The sequence below is a fragment of the Ambystoma mexicanum genome, chromosome 14 (genome assembly GCF_040938575.1).
Source record: "Ambystoma mexicanum isolate Mex_15411 chromosome 14, UKY_AmexF1_1, whole genome shotgun sequence".
NCBI classification, from domain to species: Eukaryota; Metazoa; Chordata; class Amphibia; order Caudata; family Ambystomatidae; genus Ambystoma; species Ambystoma mexicanum.
Window position 1 is genome coordinate 403,685,899 of NC_090940.1, and position 19,736 is coordinate 403,705,634.

At 45.6% G+C, this 19,736-nt stretch overlaps 1 protein-coding gene across 3 annotated transcripts in view; it reads left to right on the forward strand.

Annotated features, from left to right (window-relative positions):
• KNSTRN (kinetochore localized astrin (SPAG5) binding protein) overlaps positions 1-19,736 on the forward strand; it is a 566,595-nt gene that overhangs the window by 16,207 nt on the left and 530,652 nt on the right. Inside the window, exon 1 of one of the 3 annotated variants that reach the window (XM_069637534.1) lies at positions 5,205-5,318. The exons of 1 other annotated variant lie outside the window; for it this stretch is intronic. The gene's annotated coding sequence lies outside the window, so the exon portion shown is untranslated. Of the gene's footprint in view, positions 1-5,204; positions 5,405-19,736 lie in introns of those variants that run through there. One more of the 3 variants, XM_069637535.1, reaches the window with a different exon arrangement.

Sequence of the window (19,736 nt, forward strand, 5' to 3'; positions counted from 1 at the left end):
TTCTGCTAATCAATTTTTGAAAATGAATGTATGACTTATCCTAGTACTTTCTGTTTTGGCTGTCTCGCATACACTAAAGAAATATATGGGTCTACTCTAAAGGAAATGGTTTAGAATGGAAGGGGACATCACATTGCCCCCGCACTACCGACTTGCTAGACCATTCTCCCCGCCATTCTGTACAGCTGTACCCCTCCCATGGCCCTCTGTATCTTACCCCTGCTGTATATCTGTTCTGTTACCTCTGAAAAGCGCTCAGTTATGCATCTGTAATGTTGTATACCTTTGTAAAGCGCTCAGTTGAATCTCAAAGCAAGGTCTGCACTCAATAAATACCAGAATAATAATAAAGGGGGTAGGGAAGATTGAGGTCCGACAATGGTCAACAGGCTGTACTCTAGGTGATCGTCCTTGTCCTGAGCGGGAGTCCCTCCCCATACTGTCCTCCCTCATTAAACCACCCCTAGGGGGACTGTTGGGTAGCAGTTGAACCTCCCTAGCCTCATAGCAAAGGGCTCCCCCCTGGGAAGAAGTGACGATTGTTAAGACGGATTTCTGAACTCTGTCCTGGTGGCGCAGAAGTTCAGAAGGCCAACCTAATTACTTGGAACAGGGTAACCTCTGGACAAGCCAGACCAATCAAGGTAGCGATCGCGGCGGTCAAGACTAGGTCTCAAGAGGGGTGAGGGTGACTGAAAGCCCGCAATGAGCACACAAAGCAAGAGCGCTAACAAACTACTCCAAACAGTTGTTATATCAAAAATAGATACACATTTATTTTAAGGCCTTTAAAATAATGACCGTAGCGAGAAAATCACAATATCACAATATTAAACCAACACATACCATATCAACACAATATATATACAAATACACAGTCGCAAGCGTTTAAAGCACGAAATATGTAGTCCACCTGCCAGGGAAGGAAAAAAAGCAGTGCGATAATGCTTTCGACTCAGTTCGCCTTCATAGGCACCTAACTAGATGGAAGTCCGAGCCCTGCGAAGAGTGGAGCCTTGTGCTCAAAGTACCTGCCACGCCGGTGCCGACGGGCACAAGGGGAAGCTCTTCGGAGGAAGTCAGGCGGTTCACGTTAGTGCACAGCAGAAGAAGAACAGGTTCCGCAACTCAAGCGCAGCCTCCACAGCGGGCAGAAGCAGAGCGCGAGCGCGGCAAAAGGGTGCTGTTTTTACACAGCAGGGAAAAGCAATGGGATACTGCAGGAGGGCGACCAGATCCTAGATATACTACTCACCGGTCCCCGAAGCAAGCAGACCCAGGCTTCTCCACGATAGTTTCAGCAGCTGGCAGGTTCAGAAGAGCAGGGAACGCTTTGTAGTCGTGTAGAGCAAAAAGACGTCCCAATCGACGAAACCGGCACAGTTTTGTTGCCGCACAGGACAACGGAGCGGCCGTGTGTATTCGAGCCAAATGAACACTCCTCCCTTCAGACCTGGGGACGCCAAGCGTACGAAGCGTGGGAGAGTGACAAGGACTCGCAATACAACACAACCTGGCGGCGGTTGCAGAGCCAAACTCCTTCGTAAGCTGGTCAGTCAACTGGATGGCCCAGAGACGCTTCCGAAGGCTTACTTGGCGGGAGATGGTTGAAGATGCCGGGAATAGCTGTTCCTGCTATTCCAAAGGTCGAAGCACCAGTACAGGCCTTCTGGTTCGATCAAAGGAGGACAGGGGCTCTCCGGACGACAGCAGTGCAAAGGAGGATTCCTTCAGCGGGTCACCAGCGATTCCTCGGTCCAGCCTCGTAGTTGCAGGATACTTGGCTCCTGTATTCCTTCGTTCGTGAGAACTCAGGAGATCGACATGGTAGTGGTGTTTCCAGCCCCCTCTTATCCACGGTTCCCTTCGCGCCAAAACGGAGGGGAGCCAATGGGAGATCCGCTCATCAAAACACATACCATACGTGGACCAATCACGGACCACGGTGGTCCCAGGCATTCACACCACCCTAGACTCTCTGGCACCCAGGATGTGTATTGGGACCAGACATCCCAGCCCACACCCTGGAGGCACACAAACGACATGTAGAAGCCCGCGAAAGCAACCACGTTTCGCGGGAAAGTACATGCCCAAATAAGGAAGGCCCCGGGTCGCCGGACCTGGGGAAGGTGAAAGGAGCAAGACGGTCAGTGGACAAGACAAAGGAGCCTCGCGGCCTGGCCATTTTGGGAGCCAGGCCACCATTTTGGGTTCAGTGCAAAAACGTGCTCAGAACGCCAAAAGGAGCTCAAAATAAACAATACGATCGCTGCCACCATTCGAGTCCCTGAATGACTTGCACCGATCGAATACCATCCTAAAAGAGTATCTAGGGCCTGTAGAAGGCTAGAGACCCAAGAGAGCTGTAACTTAGCTTACAGTGCCCTCTTGTGTCGTGTTGCACTAAAGCTGCGACACGATAGAAGAAACTACGGGAAACCACGTTCCCCGGTACTGACTGTCTTAAGGGCATGTCAGTTTCCCCGTAAGAAAGGAGCGAAAGCCCAGAGAAGTGCGGCAGAAGGCTGTACTTCTCTGGCAAAGTCAAGAACAAGGTTAAAAAACAATAGCAAAAAGTTTAGGGGTTGCCACATGGAAGGAAAATTCCCTACAATAACGAAATCTTTCCTAACAACGATGCCTGGCGAATCGCCACAGTACAGAACTTTGGCAAAAGCACCATATAAATAGCAAATCATAACCAAGCATTAACTCTGTCCACTCAAAATGAGATTAGATATAGAAGTTAGCATTGAGCCCTTACCTCTCTGCACTGTTGTATCCTAACATTGGCATACCATTAGGTAGTACTCGTTTTGGGAAATTAAGACTTTCAAAAAACATCAAAAGACAATGCTATCAAACCTCAAAACAGACAATACAATTCATGTTTGATTTACTGTTTAATTGGCAATGTATTTTGGTCCTAAAAATAAAAATATATACAGAAAAGATCAAATGGCCAAACGTATGCAGAGAAACAATGAAGGCCGTATTGATTGATTTATCACCATGTATTATATTTTCTGCAACATATTTTATGAAGTGAACCAGTTGTAGAGTGTCTGGGAATTAGTAGAGATTCTCTAAGGTTGAATTCCTTCAAAATATGGCTTACTGAATTCCTACTATGCAAAGATTTTCTGATTCTAGTTAGCCTACTTATTTTGACTAGCCGCTAACAATGGTATATTAGGTCTATGAGGATATTTCAATGCTGAGGCAATTAACTGTTCCTGTTCTATGTGGGTGGTTCTCCCACTGCCGGATCAGTGAGGCACATGCTGGGCAGGTTCTTTGGGACAGGAATTTGGACAGCTAAGGCCTATGATGTCCCAATTAAATGTCAGTGTAGCTTGTACTGCTGTGGTGAGGCTGTTAATGTACCTCTTCAGTGTGGGCATGGTTGCACTACTCTATCCCATGAAGTTCCTTCTCTATGCAAGTGTACTTTATACTATTGTGACCCAGTGTATCTGTTCCAAATGTGGTAACCTTGATGTTGAGACTCACAACGTTCCTGGTCTATGTGAGGAAAGCATGATCGGACGTCCATGTCATATATTATGAGTGGAGTGTGCATTCCTGAAGCCTATGTTGCACCTGTTTTATGTGAGGGAAGCATTTACGGAAGAGACACATTCCTGATCTGTTCTCTGTGTGGGAACTTTGTGCTCTTGCTTTACCTTGCACGTATCCACTCCACCATTATACATGATGAAAGCTAGTATTGCGGTTGCCCCGATTTACCTTTTCTGCTTGTGTGGGGGGAAGCCTGCATGGTTTCTACTCAAGCTGACCTGCTCTGTGTGAGCAAAGCGTTGAAAAGCTTGTACGGCTGTTGTACCCTTTCTTTACATCTAAGGGAAACTCAGACTGTGTTCTCATCAGTTCCATTTGTGAGACAGTGTTTGTGGCACTGCACCCTGTGCTTTGTTTTAATTTTATTGTGCATTTGTTAGGCGCTTATACATAAAGTAAATTGGGTTTCAATTAGCTTTATCTGCTAATTGTGAGAGAAACCTGCTATTGTGCATCATGATATGGAAAGCTGCCGCATGATAATGATTTCCATATGGTTTTAACTCTTTGCACATCAGCTAGATGTCACATACTTTTTACTCTCTTGCAAAGGATAAAACTCATTTTGAATCCCTTAAAATCATATTTACTCTCAAAGTTTTAAACTAGGGAGTAAAATACTTCCACCTCAAGATCTTATCTGGTGCACTTAGTGGGCCTACACGTCCTAGAATGCATTACAAAACCCACTCAGGGCTGGCTAGAAGAGTCCACATGGAACTGGGAAACTTGGCAGCTACAAAAATTACAGAGTAAAAAAAAAACGTTGAAATGTTTTTTTAAGGTCTTTTTGCAACCGTTAAACATGTCACTTTTTTTTTAGGATGTCCATTAACTTTATGGAAATCTTTTGTTGTCTTAAATTGACGCTGAACTTGCAGGTCACCTTTTTAATAAATACCAACAGCTTGGTACAATATACGTTAACTTAAACCAGTTTCGCTTCTTAACCAGATTTGTGTGCGCCACCCGCCCCAAAGTCATATACGTGTCCAGGGAAGGAATTGGGCTAGATGACGGAACTGTGCTCCTGCAAAAATTGGCTTGCCAAAGTGCCGTTAGGTGTGGGCGCCGTTCAGTGTAAACACACGGCACAAAACAATGTGCACACCCGTGTGCAGTGCATGCTCAGAAGGAATACAAATTTCAATTACCATGACAGACATGTTTCGTGAATTGGTGGTCATTCTTATGTACCCAAAAGGCACTTTGTTTTTATGCAAAGCAGCCAGCAACATGTATTCAGGGTACCCTCACGAATTGACACCTAGCTCCGCCTCTGCCTACTACCCACACCGCTCTACCCCATCTCGTGAAATTGGGGGTAGGGAAGGGGGGTTCCCCAGTAAATTATGGCAATTCCCAGTACTGTTACGTGGCCCAACAATGATCTCGAGACGGTACTGCTCATAAGTAGGCGGAGGTAATGCAAACAGGTTTATCGTAAAGTCAACCAGGATGTGTCGCCTTAATAACTGTCGTCATCTACCCCATTTTAAATCTCTTAGAAATGTTCGTTTGGTGTGTCTCGGCTCTCATAACAGACACTCACTGCGGATCTTTCTGACTTCCCACTCTTATCTACGCCAATTGCTGTTCAGACGAGTAGGCTGAGGCTCACGGAGTGGGTGACGCAGTTCACAGACGTAACGTGTACACTCACGTGATGAAGAAGAGGCAGGGCTTTGCTGTGTCAATTTCGGAATCTCTGGCGGGAACGGGAAAGTTTGTGACAGGCAAGTGACGCCCCTCTAGTGTTTATTAAATTGGTACAACAACCGTTCATTACGACTCCGCAGGGTCAACTAAAACATAAGTCCAGGTACTTTATTTTAACTGTAGTTAACATGTATCAAAGTGTTTGCGTCGGTCCCGTTTCAGTGAACCGCAGGGGAGAGTTTAGGGGTACGGGGGATATATATAAATCCCTTATTTATGCTGTCGGTTGTTGCTTTGTTGAACAACTGCTGATGAAAGGGCAAATGAGATTTTTTTTTTAAAATTACGTAATACCGTTGTCCAAGCAGAGTCGGGCTTAGATGTGAAATTACATATATTTGGAGTGCCCCTCGTTTTACCGTAGTTTCGTTTGCATTTTGTATTTTTACTATTAAAACACATCCGTGCGTTTCGATTATATAAATGTTGTGACGTGCGTTGAAATATAAACTACCCTCCTTAGAAACGCGTTGCCATTTTATTATATTTGTGAAGTCACAACTGCTTAAGGAATGTTTATGTTCCTGGATACTGAGGGCATTTCTGGCTGTATAGTCATTTCATGTGCAAGGTCCATACTTGGATACATCATATAGTTAACCATCTCCGTCTCACTTCATTAAGTGCCAAGTATCACTGGCAGATGTGTGCCTTGCTTCGCAAATTTCTGGTTACCTCCAATGAAACATCTCTCCTTGCTGTTTTGTCAACTTACATCTTTACTTCAACCCACATGTTTGTCACCAGGTGGACTAAATATGTATACAGAATTATGACCCTAGCAGATGTTAATTTAGAAACATTGATCATGAATCCTGTAAGAGCAAAAAATATATATTTCTGCAAGATTGGATTGACACCCGCGCAAAATGTTTGTCCTATAAATTCATGAATACTGCATATCTGGTTGAAAAGAAATTAGGCGTCGCTGAACCATATTTGTATGAAGCCCCTTCCCCACAAATGCGCATGGCAATCACAAGGACGCGTCTAAACTTATGGAGCACGAGAGAGTTGTTATGCCTACGTAAGCAAATAACTAAAAGTGAAAACTTCTGCAGATTCTGTAATAATCAGACAATTAAAGAAACCTTAGAACACCTGGTCATCGAATGTTCAGCATTGGCCCTATTGAGATCAAAATATTATGGGAGACATATGTTGGTGGTAGCAAGTGTTCCTTCTGCGCTCATATGGTCTTTTCTAATTAATTCTGCGAAGATAAATTGCAACCGTTAATTTTCTCAATGCATTAGCTTTGATGGAATGAAATATTTTATACTGAATGATGAATTCTATAATGTAAATGATGTACCTAAACTGTTCCTGTGATACAGATGATGTGAGACGAATCCCATACTGTAAATGATGTATTTAAACTTTGCCTATGCTACACATTATGTGGGATGCATTCTTTTAATTAATAACTTAGATAAGCGATTAAGAAAATGACCATGGGAAGATTTTCTCCCTTCCTTAATTGTGTTATCTAATGCTATGTTGTTTTAAAATTATTTTTGTGTTAGTTTAACAAAATTTAGTCTATTGCACCCCAATTTTTGTAATTTTTGTAATTCTGTAACATGGGATTTTATGGAAAAATAATGAAAATGTTTTATTTCTTTTTGTAAAACAAACAAATTTTGTTGAAAAAAGTTGATTTGAATTCAGCTAAATTTCAATAAAGGGAAAAAAAAATAGTTAACCATTCAAGTAATAAGTAACTTCTTTATAAACTGGAACCTACTGTTCTGTATGTTCTCACAGCATGCGAAGTGGGAGTTCGATAGCAGTGCATAGTTGGTAGACGTATTTTACCTCTCACTTCCGGCCTGAATGTTCTCTATTTGATTTTCTTAGCCACATTACACACCCGTCTATGTATACAAACTTAAAACAAACATTGCCAAAGCCAATAAGTGTGTTTTGATTTTGGCACTTTGGTGGCTGCATTGGGGGCCGGCTATTGGCATCAAGCTGGCCCCATGGGTGCTATGGGCACCAGCATCATGGAGGCCCAGTGCCTCGAGGGTTTGCTGGCGGCCACCCGGTCTTATGTGGGGGCAGGGCAGGCCATATCCAGACCATGCGGACCCCAGTCACCCTGCTGGCACGAGGGCCCCACGGCATCATGGCCTGCAGGCCCGTGCTCACACTGTGTCGGCGTGCAGGCCTAAATGAGACACCATCTCAGTCTTTCCCTTCTGGAGTCTGCAGCTGCCCGAGGCATGTGCCTGCAGTTGCTCCTTTTTATTAGATTGGGCCATGATTCAATCATGGCCCATCTTAAAAGGGCAATACATGTGGGAGGGCCACACATGACACTGTTCTTCTTAAAAAGGCAACACACTTGTGAGGGTCACACACCACACTTCTCATAACAAACAAAACAAGTGTTACAGAAACATGAACTGATGTGAACTCTCCAAGTTGTAATTCAAGTGGGCTCAGCACTCAAATACAGACCAGCTGTGGAGCCAATGATTTAGTCCAGGTGGAGCTTTATTATACATAAGTACATATGTACAGTAAACCAGTTTCTCCTTGGTATTTACAGTAGTACATAAGACTGGACAGGAAGAGGGATAGGTGGTTGCAGTACAGATAAGAGCAGACCCACCGGCCATCCTATCATACCCAGCTCAGGCCCTCAACTGACACGCATGGAACATTCACTCACAGACCTACTCAACACTCTCCTGAGCTGCTAATCGTTCATGCATCAACATTCTAATAGCAAACACTCCTGGCCGGTGACAAAACAAGACTTACAATACAACATCTCCCTTTCATACCGAAACCTTCCAACCACAACTAACAACCTTCTTTCTGGACCCGCCACATCCAGAAACCGAACCTGCCACACTCTGATGTTCTCATGGTTGTTAGGTTGTGTGCCAATCGCACATACAGGTGGGGAACAGCAGGGGGACCACAGATTGCCCCACCCCGGACCCGGATGCTACACACAAACGTGAAGCAGAGCCAAACGGAAACTTAGTCTGTGAAAGCCCAACCATACTAACATACAGGGAAAGTGGTGTCGCCCATACCCAGGACAGCATGTGGAGGGGCAATTTGCCCGCTATCTTCCACTCTCACATTCACATCCCAAACTACTACAATCCGCTCCCACCTATCACCCAACAAACATCCCACAGAATCTCAACTCAAAGAACAATGCAAATCAACCACCAACCAATTCTCCAAACAAGCACATGCACTTCATTACACAACACACATTCAGAACTCGTACATAACCGAGGCACGGTGGAATGAGGGCTCATACACTCAGTAGCTGAATCCTCTCACAACAGGTGAGCACATACATTCCCACTCGCACATTGTACATCCATGTAAACCATACTACCATGCATGCCTCACACAAACCCGGACACTACTACAATCATGCACTTATGCACATAAAACAAATAAAGTGCTCCTGGTAGCACTGAATTAATCTTCTAAAATCACTATAACCATTTCAGCTAGAACCGTAACAATATCTAAAGCTATCCGGATTTAAACCTTTACAACTTATAGGTATTTTTATCATATACTCTCACATATCTCTCTTAGTTGACGCCGTGTCCATGCTTTATTCGCCTATAACATGGACCATACTATAATTCTCCACTTAAAGACAGTGAACCATTTTTAGTTGACCCATACAACTTAACTCGATGCACAATACACTGTCCCTTCATGTACCCTGGCACCATTACCAAAACCAGCAATACATGCGGTATGGTTACACATTTAGAAAAGCACATTTGTGGGCCACAACACACAGACATCCACAAGACAGCGGCTCATACACACCAGGGTAATCAATAAAAATAATTACACCTCAGTATTCCACTGACCCACAATTGAATTTTCCTCAATATCAAAACTGGGACTCCTATAACCCAAATTTGAATTTCCGCATTCAACTTAAACACTAGACATTTTTTAAATAACACATTCACATTTCATCACATTCATTATATTATAAAATCCCCAGAATTTTGCATAGTTCCATATAACTTTGATTCTTACAACCGATCACTTGGATTGCCTTTTTGCTCGCAATAAGCAGTTTTGCATTAAAGTCATAATTAAACTTTCTCAAAATTGCCAAATTATAATCCATTCACAATGCATCATCCTGCATTGCATATAATTTCCATTTAATGTGTATTTCTCACTGAATAAGCATGACTGTAATAACCCTGAACCTCTGGTGTATCACTCATGTCTTTGAACTATTCACACATCATGTAAACTCATTTCACACCGATGAGGGCTGCCATGTCTTGTACCCATAATCCTCGAACTCGCATGCATGAATATTCATACAGTCATAGGACTCCAACAGTTTCAGGGCCATCACGTTGCTGCACTCAGTACCTCATGCATTTACTGAAAAGCCCACTTTGCAGAAACATAGCGTATACTTTTCCTTCATCAGCTACGTAGTAAAGAACGTTCCCCAATATCCTGCACGGATGCCAAAATATACGATACTTGACCTGTACTTGATTCCATATGTGTTGTTCCCCTTGGTAGAAAAGTTGTGGCGTGCTGGCCGGATCCGTAAAAGTCATTTATTTCTACATAAGAACGTAGATGAAATAAACAATTCCCTCGTTGCCCTAGCAACTTTATTCAAAACAAAATGGTTGTGACGGTCTGTAGGGTTCTTTACTCCAGCATTACATTCTCAGGCAGAGCAAAAACCGTCTCTCGCGCCATGCTGCCTTTGTTCACTGCATGGCATACGTCATAATTTTCACAATCGGTGTTTGGGAGACCGGCCCATGCTTGGCCTCCCATACCAACCGCCAAACAGACCCACGCTGCCACAAAGGAGTTTTTCCATGCTGCTCCAAGTTTTCTGCAGCGGTCGCTGGACATTTTCTCTATACTTAGCAGCCTAAAACGCACTTTACTGCTGCACGCACAGGGCATTTCTTTCCTTTCATTGGCAGCACAGAGCACTATCCTTGTCCAAAGGCAGTCTATCACTATCTGTGGTCTACAATAATGGACCATGCTGATTCCCTTGATGGCAATCTCAAAGCAATATTCAGTGTAAGTCACTTTTTGCACATATTTTTTTTTAAAACCTATTTTTTATTGATTTTTTTTTCATGTTTTAACAATCAACAAAACGTGACCCAACCATTCACCCCCCCCCCTCCTGCTCCCTCCTCCGGAAGAGGAATTGGGACCCATGCAGGGTTCCCTTGATGTCCATCAAACCCCATATGTCTGTTATTTTGATATGGTGCGGGCACCACTGCTCCATGTAGTCCGAGTTGAGATATTCCAGAACCACCCTCCATTCCTTTGTAAAGGAGTCCTTCTGGTCTTGGAGGTGGTGAGTGATCTTCTCCATAGTCATTTGCGACCACACCTTCTGCAGCCACGTGAAGACCAATGGAGGGTCCTGTTTTTTCCATTGTTGGGTAATCGTTGCCCATGCTGCTATGACCAGACCCATGAAGCTTCTCCAATGTGCTTTGTGGAGCACCTTGGCCTGTTGGTCCTTTAGTCCGCATAGCCAGACCTTCTCCCCCATTTGGTCCGCAACTGGAAACATCTTTATCATTTCCACACGCACATCCTTCCAGAATCCCCTGACTCCCTGACATTCCCACCAAATATGCCTCCACGTGCCAGCTTCCCGACACCCTCTCCAGCAGCGGTCTGTTGTTTCCGGATTCATTCTGTGAAGTTTCTCTGGTGTATAGTGCCATTGGGTGAGTATTCTGAGCCACATTTCTCTTGTTTGCACTGCCCGGGTGAGTTTTGGGATGCCCACCCTCAGTTCCCTTCAAAGCTGTCTTGGAATCTCCTCTCCTAGCATGTCTTCCCACCTCTTCATGTACGCCCATTTGATCTCTTCCTCTTGCGTGTTGATAAACTGGTAAAGTGTTGACACTAGTTTCTTATCTCCTGGGTTGGTTATTAGGAATTTTTCGAATGGCGTCGTGCTCCTCGTGGCTCCCCGAGTGATGTTCGGGGTCGTCAGCCAGTGTCTCAATTGTTCGTATTTATACCTGTCCGCTTCCGTTATGTTCCACATTTTTTTTATATTCGCTGAATGATTTTATTTCCCTGACGTGGAACATTTCCCCAATTTTCCTGCATCCTGCTGTTTCCCACTTTTCAAAGGCCCCAATTTCCAGACCCAGTGGGAACTGTCAATTCCTGCAAATAGGGGTGAATGGAGCGAGCAGCGTGGTCCTTATGCCTCTCTTAGTTTGTTCATCCCATGCTTCTAGAGTGTTTCTCATGACCTCACTAATGCGTAGGTTCGGATGTCTGTGTTGTTTATACTTCCACAGTAGGTCTTCCAGGGGGGTTCTGGCACCTGCCCTATCTTAGGTCACCCATATCGTTCGCTGATCATCGCTCAGCCATTCCCTGAGAACCCACAGTTGCGCCGCTTGGAAGTATTTCCTAAAATGCGGGAGTGACATGCCCCCTGAATCTACTGATGCTGTGAGAATGGCTCTAGCGATCCTTGGTGGTTTCCCATTCCACACATAGATTGAAACAGCCTTTGACAGTGCCTTAAAGGAGGAGTTTGGGATTGATATTGGGAGGGCATGAAAATAGTACAACACCCGAGGAAGTATGGTCATTTTTACTGACTGTATTCTGCCCCACCATGAGACCCGTAGCGAGCACCATCATTCTAGGTCCTTCTTCACTCGCGTCAGCAGTTGTGGGTAGTTACCACTGTAGATCTTATCCACCTTGCGAGTGAGCGTTACCCCAAGATATTTGATTCCATCCCCGCCATTTTCAGGCCTAATGTGGTTGCCTCTCCATCTATTGTGCCCTTATCCGCCGCCAGAAACAGAATCTCTGACTTGTTCCTGTTTATTCTCAGGCCTGAGATTTCCCCAAATCCCTCCAATTCTTTTATGGTCTGAGGCAGGGATTTCACCGGGTCTTCCAGGGCCAGGAGCATATCATCTGCTTATGCAATGATTTTGTGTTGTCTGCCAGCCATTTCTATCCCCCTTATCCCTGCCGATTCTCTGATTTTTATTAGTAGTGGTTCAAGAAAGATAGCATATAGAAGTGGGGGGAAAGAGGACATCCCTGTTTTGTACCCCTTCAGATCTCCACCCTATCCGTGACCTCCCCATTTATGGCTATACGAATGGACAGGGAGTTATAGTTGGCTTTAACCATATTTATGAAGTGATCCCCAAATCCCATATGCTTCAAAGTTTTGAATAGCATAGACCACTCTACCTGGTCAAAAGCTTTTTCTGCGTCTTGTGACAGGAGCAAAGCTGGTGTGCGGGTAATACCAATTTTTTCTATCAAATGAATTATTCTTCTTAAATTGTCGTGTGTGCCTGCCGGGAATGAATCCCGATTGACCTGTGTTTATTAGGGTAGGGAGGAGGGGTGCCAATCTAGCCGCTAGAACCCTAGTGTACATTTTTGCGTCTATATTTATCAAGGCGCTTGGATGATATGAGCCGGGGAGGGTGGGGATCCTTGCCTGATTTATGGAACACCAGGACCTTTGCCTCATTCATGGAGGAAGTTACGTTTTCACTGTCCTTAAAGGAGTTCAATAGCCTGGTCAATATTGGAACTAGTATGTCCGCATATTTCTTGTAGAAGAGGGGCCACAAAGCCATCCGGTCGTGGTGCTTTGGCGTTCGTTTGGAAGGCCTGCTATTGCCTTCTGTACTACTTCCTCCGTGATTCCAGCATCTGTCGATCTTCCTCTGATATTGTTGGTATGGGGAGAGATTGGAAGAACCTGTCCTGACTCTCCTCATCCGGCTGTTCCGTTGCGTACAGTTTTTGATAGAAAGCCTTAAAGATCTCCCTTATGTCTTTGGTGCGTGTTTGGGTCTCCCCTCGTACATTTTTGACATTCATAATAGTAATTGATTTTTGACGTTCACTGAGTAGTCTTGCCAAATATCTGTCCGTCTTGTTAGCCTCGAGATAGTATCTCTGCTTCAGAAAGAGAAGGGATTTCTCTGCCTTTTTGTTGCGTAGCATATCCAGTTGTCCTTGCACGTTTCAACGCCTTCTTAAGACTCCTGGAGTGGTGAGTTGCCGATTGCTCTTGAATGTCTGTTATCTTTTTCTCCAGTGCCCTCTCCCATTCATGCCTCTGCCTATCCCTGGATACCTTTAGCGCAACCATATGACCCCGTATCACTGCCTTGAAAGCATCCCATACTGTCCCGAAGGAGACTTCACCAGTATCATTTTGTTCAAAATATTCTTGGATTTTGTCCCGTATGTCCTCGCCCATCACCTTATCAGACAGTAGGTCAACTGGCATTCTCCACTTCCATATGCCACCCCCCTTTCCCGGGATCTGGATGTCCAGCCATATCGGTGCATGATCTGATAGGGCTATAGCACTCGTTTCAATGCCTTGGATTTTACCTAAAAGCCCCACTGATACCCAGGAATAATCTATCCTCGACAGCGTACTATGCACATGTGAATAATACGTAAAGCCACTAGCCTTGCCTTTCAATTCTCTCCAGACATCGCACAGCGCCATCTGCTCCATCAGTTGTTAAAGACGTTTTGATGGGGCCCCCTGACCTTGGGATCCTCTCGCACTCCTGTCCTGCCCCGGTAGCCATGCCATATTCAGATCTCCTCCCATCACTATGTCCCCCTTCGCAAACCCCTCTAACTTCCCCATCGTGACCCAGAAGAACCCATCCTGCCCTGAATTCGGTGCATATATTGTCGCTAAGGTAAGTTGAAGGCCCCCTATTATGATGTTCGCAAATGCATACCTCCCATCTTTATCTTCTTGCTTATCTATAAGGGTAGCGTCTAACCCTCTTTACCGCTAGCATTACCCCGCTTTCTTTTCTCCAGCATTCGCCTGTGCCCATACAACCCTCTTAGGCCTACCTTTCACTTATCTTGGGCCTTTATATGGGTTTCTTGGAGAAGCAATATGTCTGCCCTCTTTCCCCCCCCCCCCAACCGTTAACATTAACTCAACTCTTGACCCGAGGAGGGCCCAGGTACCTAAGGTTGCTAGGGAGTTGCGCCTATCGCTCCCTGCCCTCATCTGCCTCGGGAAACACTTTGCAGGGAGTCCTAAACCCTGCATCCTCCTAATCAGGATGGGTCCCGGTTTCCCGCCGGGCCGCTAAATATCAGATTCTCCGAGCCTCTCCTGTGTTGTCCTTTCAGCCATCTGGGCTCTGCGACTGAGCCTCTGTTTTTGTTTACTTTTCTCCCCTACTCCACTGAGGGTTGCCCTATGTTTCCTTTTCCATGCTGTTTCTTCTTTTGCCGCACTACTTCCCAGCCTCTCGGTCTCTTGTGAGAGTCCCCCCCCGCCCCCATTCCTGCCGCTCCTCGTGGGTGCCTCCTCTGGCTGCAGATCCATTATCTGTAGCCCTTCCTCACAGGTGGTTACTCTCCTTTGTTTAACTTCCCACTCAAATACTAACCCGAATGGGAACGTCCATTTGTATCTTATCTCTTTCGCGACCAACTCCCTTACCAGTGGGGCCATCTCTCTCCTCTTTAGTAAGGTTATCGAAGCCAGATCCTGGTATAGCTGGATCTCGACCCGTTCATCCTTATGTGATCCAGTCGCCTCGCTCTCTTTAAAAAGTGTTCCTTTTGTTGATAGGATGAGAGGGCCGCTAAGACATCCCTTGGTCTCTCCCCTGGAGCTACTGATCTTTTCGGGCCTACCCTATGTAGACGATCGATCCCAATGGTTTCTGTTTCTTGCTCCTCGATAATGTCTCTAAATACTTCTTGAACCGCTGACTTGAGATCCTTGACCAGTACGGTTTCAGGCATATTCTTAATGCGGATATTTTATCTGTGAGAGCGGTTTTCCAAATCCTAACACTGAATTTCTAGATTATGTGTTAGGCGCACCAAGTGTTCTTGCGTTTCCGAGCTTTGAGTTGTTTCCTCTTCTATGTTTTGGACGATCTTCTCTAAGGTATCCGTCCTTTCTTCCAATTTGGCCACGTCACTTTTCAATTCCTGGACTACTTGTTTCAGTTCATTTCTCAGTGTGGCAAATTGGTCCTGTACTGCGGCCATAAACCTGCAATTCCCCAAACCATGTATGCATGTCATCCTTCACTGTCCGCTGTGGGTTCCTCCCCTAGAGTTTGCTGTGGCATCTGCAGACCACATATGCAGCAAATTAGAGTCCCGTCTGGTCGGCTGTGAAGCAGACTGGCCTGCGCCCCTTACCCCTTTGCCCTTGACATTGTCCCCTGCTTTTGATGGGCCGTGGGGTGGGTGACTTTGAGTATCTCCTTGGGGGGGGGGGGGTAGAGGGGGATGTTTGATCTCCCTCTCGTAGGCGGTCCTCTTCCCTCCAAATGCGCCTGGATGGTCACTGGGGTATTTGCCTTATAAAGTAACTTGCTGTGTGGGGAGAGAGGCTCCCCACTTATGCTTCGGGAGCCGCGCTGCTGCAGACTAGAGTGGGACTGGGGGGGGTGCTCCCCGATCCCTGGAGTGGCGTCGGTGATCGGATTCGACCATGCGCTCCCTCCCCCCAGCTCCCTCACCTTATGTTATGCTGTCCTTCTGTTGCACTGGGAAACTCAGTCTCCTCTGCCCCTCGTCCTCTCGCTCCCCCGGCGCCACGGGAGGACCCAGAGGGACCCGCCACGTCCCCGTGACGCTTCTGTCCTGAGACGGAGAGTGGGACCCGCGCCTTCGCGTATTGAGGCGCGCCGTCACTCGATCCGCCTCCACCAGCGCTCCGACTCCGGCGGCTCAAAGGAGTCTCTGTGCTTCCCTCACGAGAGGCGGTGTGGATGCCTCCCGTTCTCCGCTCCTGGGGCATCCTCCGTGGCCCGTCTCCGTCTCTTGCTTGGCCGCACCTCCCAGCCTTCGTACGATGGGGAGGGGGCCCTCCCCTCTCCGCAGCGCGGCTCTTCTCCAACGGGGTGCCGCCACCCCACTTCAGCGCCGACTGCGCTTCTGAACCTCCGGCTGACTTTTCAAGGCTCAATCGCTCAGGGAATCGCTGATGTTGTTCTTTTTTGCATGCGGCCCGGCCGGAGAGCGACTCAAACGCGACCTCCACAGCCGGCGGCCATTTTAGGAGTCTTTTTTTGCACATATTTACAGTTCAACAATCCACGTGTGCTTGCTTTAAAACGGAGTTGAGATATCCTCCTGTCAATTCAATTAACTTTTCCAATTTGATTCACTAACAGGGCTCAATGTCTCTTGCTTGGGGATCTCTGGGGACCTTCATGTTGGTGGGGGTCTCCCTCCCAGAGCATCAACTGTAATCATTTTCACTTTTTGCTGGGCAGGATGGGTTTAATTAAAGTTGCAGGGGATTGGTGGGTCACTGTAACGGCTGTTTACCCCCCTACCCCCACAGCTCTCCTTTATTTTTCAGTTGCTGCAGTCACATTCTGGTTGCAGCCTTGCCCCGCTCTGTCCTTTTCTCCATTTATTTTTCTCCTCTGGGTTCCTTCACTCTTGATGAGTTACCTCGTTGTGAATGTTGTGAACTCTCCAAGTTTCAACTGGGCTCAGCATTCAAACACAGACCAGCTGTGGAGACAATGATTTAGTCCAGGTGGAGCTTTATTATACATAGTGAAATATGTGCAGAAAACCAGTTTCTCCTTGGTATTTAAAGTAGTACATAAGACTGGACAGGAACAGTGATAGGTGGTTACAATACAGATGAGAGGAGCAGACCCACCGGCCATCCTATCATACCCAGCTCAGGCCTCCAACTGACACTCCTGGAACATTCACTCACACACCCACTCAACATTCTCCTGAGCTGCTCAACATTCTAATAGCAAACACTCCTGGCCAGTGACACAACAAGACTTAAAATACAACACTGATTTTCCCCCCCCCAACCCACCTCCCGTTACAGAACAATACTTAGGCCACACAGAAATGATCGAATAAACAAATCGTAGAATGACCCAATGAAGCATACAGAGGGACTCCAGTAACTGCCGACATATAACACATATCAAGGACCACATGTATTCAGCGAGTGACCGGGTTGGCGAACTGCTGGTGGTATATTGGCAGCTCTACCCCATTTTACAAGACCCTTTATTAACCTGGAAAGTCCTGGTTACCTTGCAATTTTTGGTTATTTTTGGTTCTCATACATAAAGAGATACTCACGCTAATTGCAGTATTTTCAGTGAGATTTTTTTATTATGGTGTGGACACGTGGTCTAATAGTGGTCAGCTGACACGTGTTTCGACCCTGAGGGGTCCTTATCAAGGCTGATGTTTAAAGTCACATCCCACAGTAGTTTGTTATACATACATTATATTTGCTGTTTAAAGTGATGTGTTGAGCAAAGTGAGTGAGTAAGTGATGATGGGTGAAACAGATAAATAGCATTTTTTCATGTAGGTCAATGGTAAAACATATTTGGCTCAGGTTTAGTTTGCAGTAGGTTACATTGCATGTACATTGATTTACACTTATTGTGTGGGATACCCAAATATGATTGGCAAAAGAAGAAAAGGGTGGAAGGAAAAAGAAAAAAGGCAATTTAAATTGGACTTTATCCCGAATTTGGGTTGGGTAAGTAAATGTATTTTCATGTAGTTGATTCTTACCAGGATTAAGGGTCGGTGATGCTGCCCCAGGATGTGTCTCATAGGATATGGATCTGGAATTGTCTCTGCCAGACTTGGGTCTGCTGTTGTCCAAAGCTGGGAAATAAAGGTAATGATTTCAAATTCCTGGAGGGGCTGCAGGGTAGGGTTTGTTTTTGTATATAACCTAAATAGGTAGTGCCAGTGCAGGAGTCAGCCTCGTTATGTGGAGTGCTGCAGGTGCCGTACACCTTGGTTGCTATTATTAACAGTGCACTGGGGTATGGCACGTTTAGGACAATGCTTAAACTCTTGAGTGTGTGGCGACTTCCACTTGTCGTATGGAGTCTCTACGGGAAGTCCAGATTGTTTTAGGGATTTCCTCAATTTACCAAATTTTTGGGAGGTGGAGGGTGTATGTGGGGGGGTTTTTGAACCCGTGGATTCCCATATGTGAATTATAATTCACGGAGGCGGGGGTGATTGGAGAGTCACGTTATGTGTTTTATGGTTATACATGACCAAGTGTTGTAGGATAACTTAGTCACCCCATATATCTTAGTAATAAGTGAGACTAAAGGTGCCCAAGTTCCGTCATGGAGCATTACGGGAAGGTGTTAAAATGCAGCGTAGGATTCCCGGGGCTGCCAGTGTTGTGAACAAGGAAGTGAATTGACCGTTTGTGACGCATGCAATCATGGAGAATTGTAGGGTTGACTACGGTTGGTGAACAGTGTTTAATACCGGCATGCACTAGGTGGATGTGTGCACGCCCGTGTGGAGACCCGCTTGGGTGCATGTTACGAAATAATTAAGACACAGTCTGACCGAGAAAACAGCACATATAGTGTTTTAAAATTATACTGACTGTGCTGGTCCGTGTAAGTGTTTTAGGATGACAATCCTAGCGTATCGTAGTTAAATGGAAAGTGGATGCCGAAACATGATGCCCGTGAATGTAGTATGTCCTGGCCCTGAAGTGAATGAGCTCACCGGCACTCTGTATTAAGGTTACTAGAATTGCTCCGCTTCCGTAAAGTGGCGTTATGAGCTGGCGCATGCGTTCTGCCGTATTGCAGAGGTCGATTAATGGCAGAAGGCGCATGTCTGCTGTGAAGACACTTCTTTGCTGTCTGCAATATGTTATCTATGACAGTTTATGTATGAACTAGTGTAAAACTACATCTAGAAAAGTGATAATGCACATGGTGACTGTGATCCTAGGTCAGGGTACAGTGGTCTTTACAGAGGGGAGAAATGAGTGTGTGGGGCCTTCGGGTGAGCGCTGTCTTGTTCAAATGAGGCTTGATCTAAGCCATATGAAGTACTTGTAACTGATTTGGCACTGCATATAGCACTAGGGCAGGGGGATTCAAAGGGAGCGTTGGTGCTGCGTTGTTTAGGTATGGAAAGTACCTGGGGTGTTGCCATATTTCTGTTTCCTTCCACCCTTTTCTTTTTTTGCCAATCATATTTGGGTATCCCCCACAATAAATGTAAATCAGTGTAACTTACTGCAAACTAAACCTGAACCAAATATGTGTTACCATTGACTACATGAAAAAATGCAATCGGTTTCACCCATTGTCACTTACTCGCTCAACACATGTCACTTTAAAAAACAGATATAATATATGTATAACAAACTACTGTGGGATGTGGCTTTAAACATCAGCCTTGATAAGGACCCCTCAGGGTCGAAACGCGTGTCAGTTGACTACTATTAGACCATGTGTCTACACCATAACAAATAAAAAATCTCACTGAAAATACCACACTTAGCGTTAGAATCTCTTTATGTATGAGAACCAATAATACCAAAAATTGCAAGGTAACCAGCACTGTCCACG